The sequence below is a fragment of the Periplaneta americana genome, chromosome 1 (assembly GCF_040183065.1).
Source record: "Periplaneta americana isolate PAMFEO1 chromosome 1, P.americana_PAMFEO1_priV1, whole genome shotgun sequence".
NCBI lineage: Eukaryota > Metazoa > Arthropoda > Insecta > Blattodea > Blattidae > Periplaneta > Periplaneta americana.
In genome coordinates this window covers 146211737-146227265 of record NC_091117.1, presented here as the reverse complement: position 1 = coordinate 146227265, position 15529 = coordinate 146211737, and the positions used below count along the sequence as shown (strand labels likewise).

The window sequence follows — 15529 nt, the reverse complement described above, 5'->3', positions numbered from 1 at the left end:
TCGGGGACCGTCTATACGATCAAAAATGTCCATACAACATAGGGTCAAAACTTGATAGTTTTCCCAGAAAAAAATATTTCTCCTCTTATTTTATTCGCGTTATACTGCTTATATCGTTACTAAAATTACAAAAAGAATTAGTCCTACATCAGTAGGTATATCTAGGAAAGAGTTAATATTAGTTTAAATACATATTTGTGTGTTCCATTAAGTTTTCTTGAAATTAAATAAAATTACATGCTTAAATTTGTTAATATTCTGGCGTGAGAGACGTGGCAACGTGTTCAGCAGACAGTACTCTGCACAGACGTACATGTCAGCTGAGTTCAAGCTCCCTGTCCATATCTCTACTGCCGAGCGGATTCGATAAACAAATTACAATGTCAATCACAATTTAGGAATATCATATGCTATTAATTTATGGAGAAAGTCGTCGTAATTCAAGTCAATGTTTTCCTCAAAGAAGGCTGTTACCTAATCGGCGAACTTTTGTAGCGGTTCTCAACGATTATTCGAAACTAGGAGTCTCTTATCCCGTTTCGAAAATTACACAAACAGAAATTTCGTTAAAAATAGTACTGCTTTATGGAAGCGGGAGAGAATAAAATATTGCATTTAAAAACAAAGTTCATGTGATTTTGTGCAGTAAATCATTATTGTTTATTTTTTAGATGTAGAATAAAAATGAACCACGATTCCCAATATTGTTAAATAAAATGGAAATTTACCATGATGTTCTATTAATGAGATTGAAAGTTTGTATTTTCTGTTCGTTTTATGTAAACAACGGTCCGCCCCTGCATTACAACAGATCATGTTTTGTACCGAAGTCTGTATCCGCTTGAGCTGTACCGTGTACTTGTAAACTCCTTCCTCCCCATCCAGCAACGTTGTCAAACGCCTAATATTGTAAACTTTAATCATTAGTTAAATATTGCAATTAGAAAAAATGTGAGGACATTTTTTGAAAAAATGTGAGGACTTTTTTCTTCCTTATGACATGAATAATCATCAGTTAAAATAATGACACTTATACCCTTACACTCTGTATATTGTAACTGAACGCCAGCAATAAATTTGAGTTTCAGCGTTCCTCGTCACTCATTCGGTACATTGCAAATAAGCTAGGTTCTGCACACGACTGACACAGACTAGAAGATCTGTTAAATTTTTCTTATTCAGTTTCACAGGCGCTGTCAATTCCGTTCTTGCAGCGGAATAAGTAGAGCACTAGAAATTTTTAGACTTGCTTCTTGGTAGAATTTTGCACTAGCACACGAACATGTTATTCATGTCTCTCGTTATTGTAATAACGGCTGGCTGTCTTTATTAGCAGAAGACAAACACGAGAAGGTGAACGTAAAACACGAGAATAGCCGCAATTTGACCTGTAAACCTATTAGAGCTACATGAACACGTAAAGCGCAATTCTGCCCACGCTTTCTAGCATGAAGGGCGTACCTCTGAAGCACGTCATGCCTGCCTCCATTGCAGTTGCCTACATTAAGAACTAATTCTGTATGGCAGGAAGCACACCAACGAGTAAATATCAATTTTCCAAATAGGAGGCCCGTGTGAAATCTTGCTTAATGGCGGACCTTAAACTTTACGAGTTGGAAAGACCAAATATTTTACCAAATTATATCGGAAATTATGGTGACCCCTGATTAGTAACCACTTGATTGTCTCTTTTCAGTTATTTAGGTTGTTCAGAAGCGAAATGTAATATTAAGAATTTTAATTAAAATACATTTCAGGAGGGGAGAACTGCGACTTTTTAAGATCTATTGCGCTAACCCTTAAGCTTGGCGTATTCCCAAACCCACGCTGGCTATCTACGCTAAGGTTCGCTTTGTGTTCAAGTTTCGAGCAGGCCACCTAACTCGTCTCTATGCCAGTCCCCACCGTGCGTCTCTAGCCGGATTCTGGGAATGCTATGGAATGATGACGAAATAGAGAGATGTTGACGGTATTATGTACTGTAGATGCCTAAAATGGTGAAACAGGAGAACCCAGAGAAAATCCCTACATATAATGCATATTTTAAAAGCATAAGAAAGGGGTTTAAATCTTCTATTAACTTCATACTTAAATTACTACACTTAGGGCCGATTTCACTAAAATGTTACTAATCAACAATTAACTAGGCCTATTTGTAGTTTAACTCTTAAATTCGCAAAGTTTCCTATATGATACAACAGATTAATAGGCTATATGCTATAATTTTAATAGTACAATAGAAAAAAATTGGTAGGAAAATTAAAATTTCACAAAACTATAATATTGTAAGACATAAAAAAACATGGACACTGCGATAGTTGTTTTCTTTACAGTCCGACACGGTTTAATAAACTAGTGTGAGAAATGAAATTTTGCCAATTTAAGGGTTAACTTAAATATGAAACCCATATTTTCTCTGACAAGTAGCCTGATAAGCTGCAGGAAACCGGAGCCCCAAGTCTTTCCTCATCATCTTACCTTACGCCAGGCATGTCAAATGATGCCCACAGGATCAAGCGCGCGCTTTAGAGCGCAAGGAGAGCCTGAGCGCTTTACAGCGGAAAGGAAAGAGACAGACGAAAGAGGTGGTATATGCCGCTTGGTCGAGCTATATTCAGGAATGGCTAGCACTGATTTAATAGATAAAGGGAAGAGAACTTATTAAAATTGTTCCATGTTACTATAGGTCAAGATTAAATTGTACTTTGCTTATCGGTCAAAAATTCAACAAAATGTATCCATGTTAATTTTTAGATTTGACTAGAATTATAAGTGCATTATAAGAATGTAAGTTTTAATTTTAATGCTCATTTTTCACAAGTTTGATTTTTTTATTCAAAAGAAATGTTTCTCAACTTTTCATATAGAAAAGTGAAATTTTAAAGTATAGGACTATTTATTTAGTAACCTTACAGAATGTTTTCGTAAATCTAATATACTGTATATACATATTACTGAAGATAGTGTATTGAAAATTTTGAAAATATTCGCATGGAAATTGTTTGTAAGGAAATGAATTAACAAAGCAACTACTGTTACATCATAAGCAAAAGATACGTGCCTATGTGTTGTAAAAATGTCAGCTCTATAACTTCAGCAGATTTCGAGGAAATAATTTAATATTCTGATGATAGGAAGTTGCTCACAAATATCAGCTTAAAAGCATAATGCGATAAGAATTTTGTTATGTAATATTAGTTACACTTAAAACAGATACAGTACCTAGGTAACTTTGCTTTGTACTGTAATATTGTTTTGATTAGTTTATTGATTACTTTTGTAAGGCTAAAGATACCATCAATATAAATTCCAACTTATCATGTCGTACTCAATCTCTTTCTTTGGAATATCACTTTCTTTATGAATGATGTGTTTCATCAGTTAATACAGTATAATATTATACTACTATGGAATTTAAGTGAATATTCCTTCTTAACTCTCTATTATGTTATTAAGATTTAAAACACAAGTGCAATATTAAGAAATCAGTGTTAGTAGCCTACTTTTGTTTTACAGACAATATAGATGATATTAAACAGAAAGAAGCCATATAAAAATAACGACATAAAATTTCACGTTCCGTTTGAAGTTTGTGCACCACTGTTTTCTTAATAAAACAGGTTGCTTATTCATATACACAACCCTTCCTCTTTCCATACTTAGCGCTTGCTGCCCGCGCACGACGTCAAGGTCAGAAAAATGCTCTTGCTTTGACATCACTGCCTTACGCTAACAGTGTATGGGATCAGTCCAGGCTCGAGCCCTCGAAAGCCAAGGAAAACCCTAAATATATCAACATTTTTCGCTTGAGGTTATCGTCAGCATTTTCATTTTCCTCTGTTGTAAGTTTAACTAAACCTTACGGCTTCAATGAATATGTAATGACCTCTTCACTGTCTGTTTATACAGGATGTAAGGGGTATAAGTGCCGTCCTTTTCAATGTCGTCGGGGACCGTCTATACGATCAAAAAATGTCCATACAACGTAGGGTCAAAACTTGATAGTTTTCCCAGAAAAAAATATTTCTCCTCTTATTTTATTCGCGTTATACTGCTTATATCGTTAGTAAAATTACAAAAAGAATTAGGCCTACAGGAGTAGGTATATCTAGGAAAGAGTTAATATTAGTTTAAATACATATTTGTGTGTTGTATTACGTTTTCTTGAAATTAAATAAAGTTATATGCTTAAATTTGTTAATGTTCTGGCGTGAGAGACGTGGCAACGTGTTCAACAGGCCACCTTACTCGTCTCTAGGCCAGTCCCCACCGTGTATGTCCCAGCCGGCGTTCGGTGAATGCTATGGAATGATGACGAAATAAGGAGGTGTTGACGATACAGTGGGCTCTCCTAAGTTCGGCAGAACAGAATTGAAAGTTCTGACCAATAAGGGTAGTGGGTGTGGCAGGTGAAATACAAATTCTTATTGGTTATTCATCAACGAATACAATACTGTACTCGTATTTCCTGCCCGCAGTGGGTTTCGACAGTTCCGTCTCACAAACGGCACAATTCTCAAATAGAAAAAGAAGAGTTCATTAATTTAAAATCAGTGATCAATATGGATGTCCTAATCAATAAAATATTCTGTTTTCCTTTAACAAAAGTATCACTACAAAACACAGGAGCAATTTCCATTCAAATGGCAAACCCATTTCTTAGTGCCCGTATAGGGGCTTATCTAATTCTCCTACGTAATCAGTCGAACTATAGGATGTCAAACTTAAGAGCTTCCGATGTATTATGTTGATGCCTAATATGGAGAAACAGGTGAACCCAGAGAAAACCTCTACAAATAATGCATATATTTTAAAAGTATAAGAAAGGATTTTAAATCGTCTGTTAATTCATACTTAAATTATTGCACTTTGGGCCGATTTCACCAACATGACACTAATCCGCAATTAACTATTTGTAGTTTAATTTAAATACGGAAGTTAAATCATAATTAATTTGTTTGCATTTCACCAAACTAATACACATTTAAAATAAATGTCAATTAATTTAATTTCCAATTAAGTCATCACGGCCTTCTGAATCATAGTAAAATCGTAATTGTGAAGACCACGTGCATTGTTAATGTAAGCAGTGACCTATATACAGTGTTCATTTTTGTTATATTACCACAAGAAAATTTCGTCATACCCAGAGGTAACCTCAAAACATATTAAAATCATCGAAAACAAAAAGATGGCTGGGTAAACTTAAGAAGAAAGGTTGGAAATAAGTAGAAAGAAATTCAATGCAAGAAAACCTCATCCCATGTCTTTAGCAATGATGAAGACAAAATCGGGGTAATATGAAAGTAGATGCAAGGAAATATTATGCAACAAGCAAAATGGAAAGACTTCACGGATTGGCGCTATTCCAATACCTACAATCGTAATATTAAGCCTATATGGTAAATATTTATTCATATTACTTTAGTTGCCATATTTTAGGCAACCCAACATTGATTAAACGTTTCTCCAATAAATGTATAATTTAATTAATATTATGAAGTACTTAACTGTCAGTTGGAAATTCTATGTCATCATCTGTACTACTCAAAATATACATTCCTTAGCCTAAACCGCATTTGCAAATCTTTTTCGAACATGTATTAAAATAATCTTCTTTTTCGGAAATTATTCTCGCCCATCTTGGTGAAAATCATCACCCACCCCAAAAATCTGAGTGAGCATTGCAAAAATTTTTCCCTCGAAACATTCGTAATTCACTACAATGCTGATTATTATAGTGAAAAATAGGACATTGCTACAATCTCGCTATTGGAAGACGCTATAAATTGAACAACCTTGAAAGAAAACCAACTGTGTGAAATGTACATAATGTAAATATATTGTATAAGTAAGTAAATAATTGAAGATATAGATCAACCCTGGGCATAAGAGGGGAAGTAGGATGGACGCAGAAAAACCCGCATATATACTTTTCGCTTACACCGCCTTATAAACAAACGCTGAGTAATGTTCTGTGCATCAGTGGTGGATTTTGGACGACCAGCGAGAGCCGTAAGTTCATAAAAGGCCGATACAATCGTCACTGACCTTCCTGTCCGTTAGTACCGCACCAAAACATAACTGTCTCAGCCGAGGAAGGTGGAATGAGGAATTAAGAGGTGATCTGCAATGACTCAACCGAGCTAATAGCGTCCCGGCCTGATGCAGGCAGTAATGTAAAACATAAATAATATAATCAGTAATTAGTGTGTTTGTAACGCATCTATTTACTGCATTTTGTATGAACAAAATAATGTATTGTTCCATAAAATTGTGAGAATTTGTATATTACTGTTCCTCTTTATACACATTAATTTTAAATGTTAGTTCTCCTGTGCAACTGCCTCTGTATGTTCTCTGAACGACAATATGTTCAATAACAGTATAATGACTTTAATCATATTATTATTATGCTCGGACAAATCATACCAGAGTGACGGGTTGTCTCGAGCTTGAGATCCTACTATGCGTGAATGTTTTTGTGAGTTGAGTGCACGTACTTTATACATCATACAGCAGCAAACAAACGTAATGTTACACATTGCGGGCTAGAATAGGGGCTAAATCTTCGGACATTACTCCTCACGGTACTTTCTGAGTAACGCCAAGGACCTGCAATAAATAGGTTAAAGGGGACATAAGTGACACACATGGTCGGACTAAACTGACGCACATGGTGAGACTAAACTACCCGGATTACGGACTAAACTGACACCTACCCGTTTCTCTATTAGTTTTATTTGAACAAATTCGATATGTGCATAGCTTTACTATGCTGCATACGTTTACGTCGAAGCGATTGTTGACGAAAACAGCGCTGAACAAGAACAAAGGGCCCACAACTTGAATCACTTTAGCGCTCAACTGCCATGATGCGCGGCGTGCAATGTCGCATTCGCTACCGACGGAAATACACGAAGTGTTACGAAGTTATCGTTACGAGTATATGCTTCGTTGGGGCCCGTCCAAGCTGGCCCGCCTGACGGACGGAAGCAACTGTCTGAGATAATTGTTCTGTGAACAACCGTACAGCTAACGGTCTGAGCGAGGTTCTAAAACAAAGTCTATAACCTTCCAATTTAGAAAATAAACTCATAGCTCAAGCATATGATGGTGCTGTAGTAATGAGTGGAAACCAGAGTGCGGTCCAGACTTCGATGCAGAAAACATTTCCTTATGCGAAATTTGTTCACTGCTACGCCCAGCAACTTAATTTAGTTATAAAAATACACGTTCAAAACCCATTAAATCAGTGAAGTTGTTTTTTGCAAATATTGCTGGATTCATAGCATTCTTCTCCACTTCATCTAACGCAGTGACCTACTGTGGTCTGTGAGCAGTAAGCGCATACCAACCATTTTTAGCAATAAGATGGAACTTTCAGTCCCGAGTTGCATTCTCCGTTAAGGAAAGTAAACGGGTGCTATTAAAATGCTTCGAAAGGATTGAAGAGAGAGAGAGATGAATAAAATGAATGGAATGATATAACAGTGAAAGAAGTTCCTGGCCTAAAAAATTTGTTAAATAATAATATAATAATGACGGTTAGCGCGTCTGGCCGCGAAACCAGATGGCCCGGGTTCGATTCCCGGTCGGGACAAGTTATCTGGTTGAGGTTTTCTCCGGGGTTTTCCCTCATCCCAATATGAGCAAATGCTGGGTAACATTCGGTGCTGGACCCCGGACTCATTTCACCAGCATTATCACTTTCATCTCATTCAAACGCTAAATAACCTAAGCTGTTGATAAAGCGTCGTAAAATAACCTACTAAAAAAATAATAATGAATTTTTGTTTTTCTAAATTTCTTTTATGACTTAATGAAACATGTTGATATATTATACAGGGACATCATTTTATTTTTACTTCAGTTTTTATTGTACCTGAGTTTTTTAATGTACTTCACACGCAGTAGAATTCCAACCGTCTTCCTCACAGAACCAAGACCGCGTATGCAGTCAAAGTCGCCTTTCGGCCACAGTAAACAGTACCGACTTAGTATAGTACGTTCCAGAAAATGTTCGCGTTTTCCAGTGACGAAAGAGCTTTCAATGTTGAATCATATTTTCGCACAGGCACTCTCGTCCGTTTGCCTACGTCATATCCTGGTTCTCCCCCCCCCCCGCTTCTGCTCGCCCCTCTGAAAAAGGTTAGTGGCTGGGCTGTCTTAGCTCTTTTCTGAAAACATTAATTTCTGTTAGGAATTGGACGTCTACGTAATATTATACAACTGTTTAAAATAACTTAAATAAAAGGGCCGCGTTAAGTAATTAACTGTCACGTGATTTCCCTCCTTTCTACGACCCTGCGAGAAAACCACTTGGACGAACAGTAGATAGCATGTCTGAGTAATTTTATCTTTTCGGATCGGGCAGAAGTGAAGATTGAATTTACAGTACATAAGGTACTCTTTTATAGAGTAGGTACAGAATTATTTCAACATGAGTTACTAGTACGAAGGAAGAGACTGGTAATTGGATTAGATAGTCAATAATATGCACAAAAAGGAGCCTGTATCGGAATGAACGGCCACCATTTGAAAAATGTGTTTACATATCCATATTATGATTATTTTTCAATTTAACTTCATTCTCTGTATTGTACGCTAATATGCTGCAGATAGTATAATATACACTGCATAATAAATACGTCCGAATGGATAGATCAGTTCATGAGTAAAAACACTTATTGTTAATGCAGTACTATATTTTGATTAAACAAAAACCTAATGACAATTATCAAAATCAAAATCGCGATATTTTCTAGTTTACGGAAATGGATGAACTACTTTTCTTCCCTCCTATACCTAGTAAAGTGATTTGTTTGTATTTTACGCCAGTATCACCGAACTCCAGTCGTGGAAGGGAGTTACAAACTGTGTTTCCCGTTCTCAACCGGTAATCCAAAGGTATAGCCAGGTTAACATTAGAAATGTTAGTAAAAATAAAATGATGTCCCAGTACAATATAATACAGATGCAAACTGCAAATAGATTGAGAATATCTGACGCATTACAACATTTTGAGTGAGCTGTAATGGAAATAAGAGAGAACACTAACAGATATGAAATAAATGTCGATTATGAAAGAGAAAGTCTGAAACTCAGTAGGCAAGTAAACCTGTCTGCAGATGCCCAAAGAATTATGCGATATCATTATCAACCATTTCAATTACGTTCTCTACGATCACATATATTTGGTAGCTTTAATATGCTTGATCCAAAGAAATTTGCTTCATATAGAGATAAGTTCCCCAGCGACCTGGTAATATTTTCGTAAAAAAAATACTGTCCTTTAATTTCGAAAGAAAAATGTATTAATGAGCTATCAGTGATCTATCGAAATCATACATTTAAAGACATTTCCTCTGTGTGTGATTTGTTTAGTTTTTTTTATGGATTATTCCTTTGAAGATTAATTCTCTGAAGTGGGAAAAGCCCTTCCAATCGCACCTGTTTCAATAGCTGTGACAGAACAGAGTTTCAGCACATTAAACAGAAAAAAAAAATATCTCAGAAACACTGATAGGCTGAATTCGTTGGCTTTCTTTTCTATTCTTAAGGAGCATTTCCATCAAATTCCGAACTTAAGAATAAGGCCATCGAAAAGTTTGTCAGAAAGAAGGGCAGCCGAGCACGTCTTCTTTATAAATAATTCTGCAAATTGGAAAGTTTAATGTTGAATTTGCGTTATTATGTAGGTGGTAGTTTAAGTTATATTGTATTAAGTAGAAAAAATTAACTAAAATGAAATAAATAATTTTGGTGCACTATTTAACGCACATCGCAAAAATTTGTGAAATATCTGGCCCCACCAACAAAAATGATCACGAGCCGCCACTGATCGTGTCCATTAGATACACTAGTGGTATTTCAAACTTCCCCTCCGATTGATGATCTTTATATGATTAATTTCGAGCTTTCGTTTCTTCTTCTTCTTCTTCTTCTTCTTCTTCTTCTCTCTCTCTCTCTCTTTTTTTCCATTAACTCATTACTCCTCATTACTTCCTAAATTATTAAACTCAAAACTATCAGTATAATCCTTCATGTGTTAAGAATACATTGTTTATAGCAATCTATATTAATTGTCCAATCTAGCATTTCTCTTATGCTTTGGTTTATGTTTGGTTGAGGAAGCCTTGAAATTCTTTCCTGCTCTACGTAGGTATTAAATTATTTATACGCTATTTTATTTTACTTTGCCTAATTAAATTAAGTACATTGATTATACTCTAATGTTTCCGTTGTTCTTCACTACTTTTCTGATTTCACTCATAATTCTTAAAATTTTCCTTTTATTTCCTTGAAGTTTATTCTTGTCTTTCTGTATCTTTCTTGTTTTATTTTACAAAGACACTATATAACGACAAATATGATAGCCTATTAAATTTTTCAGTTTTCTCCATTTGACGTCTATTCATCGAATTGAGAAAGTTTGTTCTATGTAGGCCTATTTGAATTAACTAGTTGCCACTCTAGATTATGTATTTACTTCTATGAATTTTATAATATTCCTATAGCGTATTCTGAAGACATATTTCATTCTTACTATTCGTATTATATACAACAGCGCAGTATTTCCGAACAGTTAGTGACGGCATCCTATGCCAAGGTCAATTTTTTTCTTCATATACAAAGACGAAATTAGGGAAATTTTTTGTCGAAGTATTTACGTTTTCTCTGACACCATTCTCTAGATTATCATTAATTCACAGTCATTTATATTAGTCATCCATAAAAGAGACAACATATTGCTACAGACGAAGGCTTCGTAGAAGTTAAATAGCACCAACGTCTAATTTTCTGATATGTAACTTGTCAGATGACCGTTACTTTTTACATCTTTCACCGTAAATTATTCAGCAATTTCTTTAACAAGATCAATTCTACTTTATTTTTACCATTAGAGTAAATTTATTATTCCAAATAGTCATAAAATATAATAATATTTATTAACAAACTCACTAATTACATTCAAGAAAGAACCGAATCAAATCCGTTACATATAAAAAGTTTGACATTGTCCGTTGACTAATCAATAATTCTGATTGCAACACGTGTACTCAGAAAAGCTATCATGGCGGCGCCAATTAACATTTCCTAGAATATGAGAATGAAATGCATTGTGAAATACATGCTGTGGTATTCCTAATCCGATGTTGAATTCAACCTTTTGTATCTGTAAATCAAAATTAAATATTCATTTACAAATTAATTTATTATTGCCTTAGAGCTTTGTGGGCGTAACATAAATATTATGGCCGCCATATTGGAATAAGATATGTTCATTAGCAATTCACGCAAATGTTTCAATATGTTATCAATCTTGATTCAACATAATAGAAAGACAATACCCTAAAGCCACTTCAACTCGTGCAATAGTTTTTTTTTAATCGTAAATGAGGTATCTACTCTCAGCCTCCATAATAATATTAAAAAGTATTAAAAAAATGTAAAATGGTTTCTAACGGAAATGAAGTTGTACTGTGTTATTACTTGTGTTTTCCAATCGCAGTTAACGAAATTATTATAGAATTTATCTCCGTTTCATTCAGTATTAGACTGTTTCAATTAATTTTACCTTAAAGAAGTCACTAGGCTTGAATACTGTCTACTGTGCGCGAAGATTTCCGAAGTTTCGCTTTCTATGAGAAGGAAGAGGATGTGTCATCTCTGTAAAGGGTATTATTCCATTCAAGATGAGAAGTTTATCAAGATTCTGACCTTATTTTGTTTCGAGTGTGTTTATTGATCGCTCGACAGTACGCCTGTGCACGATGCCCAGGCGAGGCATGCTAGATCTCCCAACAATGTAATGGCCATGAATAACTAATAAAAAACAAACCATTAAAAATTAACCCAACTCACCTGTCAGTTGCTGTATTTAAAGATGAGCTCTTTCATTGTTCAAGACTTATCTTCAAGAAGTAGAAAAAAATTCGCGTTGTACGTTTCACTGATGCCACAAGCTGGAGCTCGTATCTGCGTAATTCCTTTTTTTCACTACGCAGCCATCTTGGCGTCGCTTCCTATACTGACATCTAGCGGTGAGAATGAGAAGTTCAAGGCGTCCAAGACGACAATTACCACCACACGTGTTGCGCTCTACAATGGATACGGTGGATATGTCGATAAAATAAATGGAATTAATGTATACGTTGATTTTTATCATATATAATTTTATTTAGTACGACGCACCGTTAGCCGAACGGCGCGAGGTTGGCTTCCACGCTACTAACACTGTTTCAAATCCCGGCGGATCCGAGCGGAATTTGTGATTGATGATATGTTTCGTCGAGCTACTCCCGTTTGCCCTATCGGAATTCTACTAGTATTGCTAAATTAAATCATGCGTTGTTATGTAGATCACCTCCCATGGTACAGTGACAGCAACAATACAGCGGCAAAAGAACTACAGCAACGGTGCTTCAGTCCTAGAGGGAACGCTTCGGAGAACGACGCAAAGTACCTGTCATTTGATTAACAAACATAGCCTATTATTCAGCATTACTTAATATGTCCACCGCTATGGAGTTGCGGTTAGCGCCCCAGTCCGTGAAACGATCAGTGCCCGGGTTCAAATCCTGGTTGGGACAATATATCTGGTTGAGTTTTTTAAATTTTGTATTCATTAACTTCAACTTCATAAAGTTTTCAATAGTTTCAGGTCGACTAAGAGATCCAGAAGACGTATCGTGATAGACCTGCAGATGTAATCTGTCTGGAGCACCTGCATAGATCCCAGGGAAAGCTTCATAGCGCACCACGCAGACCAGGCTGTCACCAGTTTGTGTAGCTCCCTCGGACAGATGGCACCATTATGAATCACGATGTCTACGGTGCTGATATTTTCAGGTCAAATGTTATGTTTTATTTAACGACGCTCGCAACTGCAGAGGTTATGTCAGCGTCGCCGGATGTGCCGGAATTTTGTCCCGCAGGAGTTCTTTTACATGCCAGTAAATCTACTGACATGAGCCTGTCACATTTAAGCACACTTAAATGCCATCGACCTGGCCCGGGATCGAACCCGCAACCTTGGGCATAGAAGGCCAGCGCTATACCAACTTGCCAACCAGGTCGACTTTTCGGGTCAAAATAGGATACAACAGGACGTAGTATTACGTGATTTGTGAACATATGCTAACGATCTGAGGAGGCTGCAGAATATCAACAGGAGGACTCTGTCAAACCTGGATGCCGTAGCTGAATCGATAAAATGGCACTAAACAGTGAATCACGTACTCACAGGAATGCAATCCTGAGGACTTCAATAATCATTCCACAATAAGGAGGTCGGCACAACAAGCCTTCGGACTCTCCTCAGAAATGAAGGAATTACATTGTTACAGTAATATTATTTTGTTTTGCGTAACATTATGTGTTGTGTTGTACTATAGACATTATACAGTGCGAGCGAGAAGTCTCTCCGCAGTGCTTGTGTAGCCTAGAATCCACTAGACAGAGAATTCAAGTGGCAGCACTGACTGCTAAGCATTTGATGGACTGGGGGTGTGAGATTGTCAAACTGGAATGAATGGGGGAGTACCAACTTTCTCGATTACAGTATATTTTTAACTATCTTTCTTAGTCTACTATTTGTTATTATTTTTTATATTTATATTATAACAACGCACTTGGCATTCATTGATTACCATAAGGCATTCGATACAGTTGACAAAACAAAACTTTGGGATGTTTTACAAGGAGAGGACACGCTCTGTATATCACCGAATGAAATAAGATTGTATGAGATGAAAGTACAAAAAGTACTCTTTAAAGTCATACCTGGTATGGGTGGCCAATGACCCCTCGTTTTGGAAATATTGGCTATTGTTTGTGACATACTTCCGTTAGGTGCCTCATAGGGAAGCATTAGACTATGTAACAGCGTAGCTCATATGGTTAGAGCCGAGTTGTCATCCAGGCAACCCCAGTTCGAATCCTAATGCCTTCTCATTTTTTAAAACTTGATATTATTATTATTATTATTATTATTATTATTATTATTATTATTATTATTATTATTATTATTACTATTATTAGAACCAAAAATACAATTTGGCCCAACAGTGCAACGTCAAGTAGATGAACTCACTTCTAAATTCGGAAATATATATGTAACACGTTCTCATACAACCCGCTGGCACGAACAGTAAACATGTCTTTATCAGCTTAGTATTTACTCATAGGTCACAAAGACCAGAGGGAGAGGGAACGGTGATTCACTTCTTTCCGAACGCAGATTTAACTTTGGCGTGTATAAGTTCCCTTACATAGATCGTCATGTAGGCCAATATCAACCATCGTTGCGTTATCTCACTGACACTGTATTAATTTTATAAGGTGAGAGAATCGTTAAAATGAATTCAAAAGAACTAGAAGCAAGAGTTCTGAAGACATATATACCACATTCCGAATATAATGTCACACAATTTCCATTAGTAACGAGAGATGAGTATCATTCAAACTGAGTCTCGTAGCATAAGGTTTCGAAGATGTTGTGTTCTCTAGAAATAAGGCTAAAAGGAAGAGAAATACGGTAGATGTCAATGTGAAAGCAATATCGTGTGTCTGCATCGATCACAGTTAGGCCTCATTGAATGTATTGGAGGATCGATTCCCTCGCACACATTCATCACCACTAAATTTCTTGTTTCTCTGGAACAAATGCCGGGAGTCGCGGTGTTGAAGCGAAGATTCCTGCTCAAATTATCTGTGAAAGAGTGGCATAAAGAACGAAAATCACAACGGAAGTGAATGACTAATTTAATTTATTTCCAACTCTTTTTTTTTTACCTCCCTCCCTTTCTCTTCCCCTCTCTTCTCCTCGCTCTTTTTGTATTTTTCTTTTCAGTCTTAGCCTACACTTTTTTTAAATCAAATCTTTCATTTCTTTTCTTTCTCTTTCCTTACTTTCCTACAATCTAACTTATCCTGGGTTATCTAAAATATCTCACAATACCAGCTGAATACAAATTAGTCAAACTCAATTATTTGGCGCCGGGATATGACGAGATTCAGAACTATAAAATGACCAACAGAAATGGTAAAATAAGAACCATATTAACCTTTTACAGGGCTGAAAACTCTATTTAATTTATCTTACAGATTTCTGAAATAATTTGGATCATTAACCAGCACACTATTACTGCGTATCCCGTTTGTTCGCCTACTACACTTCGCCCCCGAGAATTTTAATTCACTGCACTTTATCCACTACTTTTTTACATAAAGGGCTTTAATTTCAAAAGTTTCTAGTTTAAACAACTAATTATTTACATTGAATTCAATTTAAACACAAAACACTTCAATTTAGATATTGAGGGAAAAGTGTGAAGCCAGGTTTAATTGCATTTTAGATTTCACCCCACTCCCCAGCCACCCCACTTTGAAATTTCAAATGGCACTTGTAGGCTATATTTTTATACTTAAATATGAAAGGGCATTCAATTATTATTTATATACCTCAGTCATTTATTTCACATATTTTGTTTTATATCCTTACCTGGCGATCTCGACTGTTGTT

General features: G+C 36.0%; 1 protein-coding gene across 2 annotated transcripts in view; it reads right to left on the bottom strand.

Annotated features, from left to right (window-relative positions):
• Positions 1-15529, bottom strand: part of LOC138701838 (uncharacterized) — a 359272-nt gene that overhangs the window by 239665 nt on the left and 104078 nt on the right. The window contains exon 1 of one of the 2 annotated variants that reach the window (XM_069829150.1): positions 11869-12008. The exons of the other annotated variant lie outside the window; for it this stretch is intronic. The gene's annotated coding sequence lies outside the window, so the exon portion shown is untranslated. Of the gene's footprint in view, positions 1-11868; positions 12009-15529 lie in introns of those variants that run through there. 2 annotated transcript variants of the gene reach the window in all.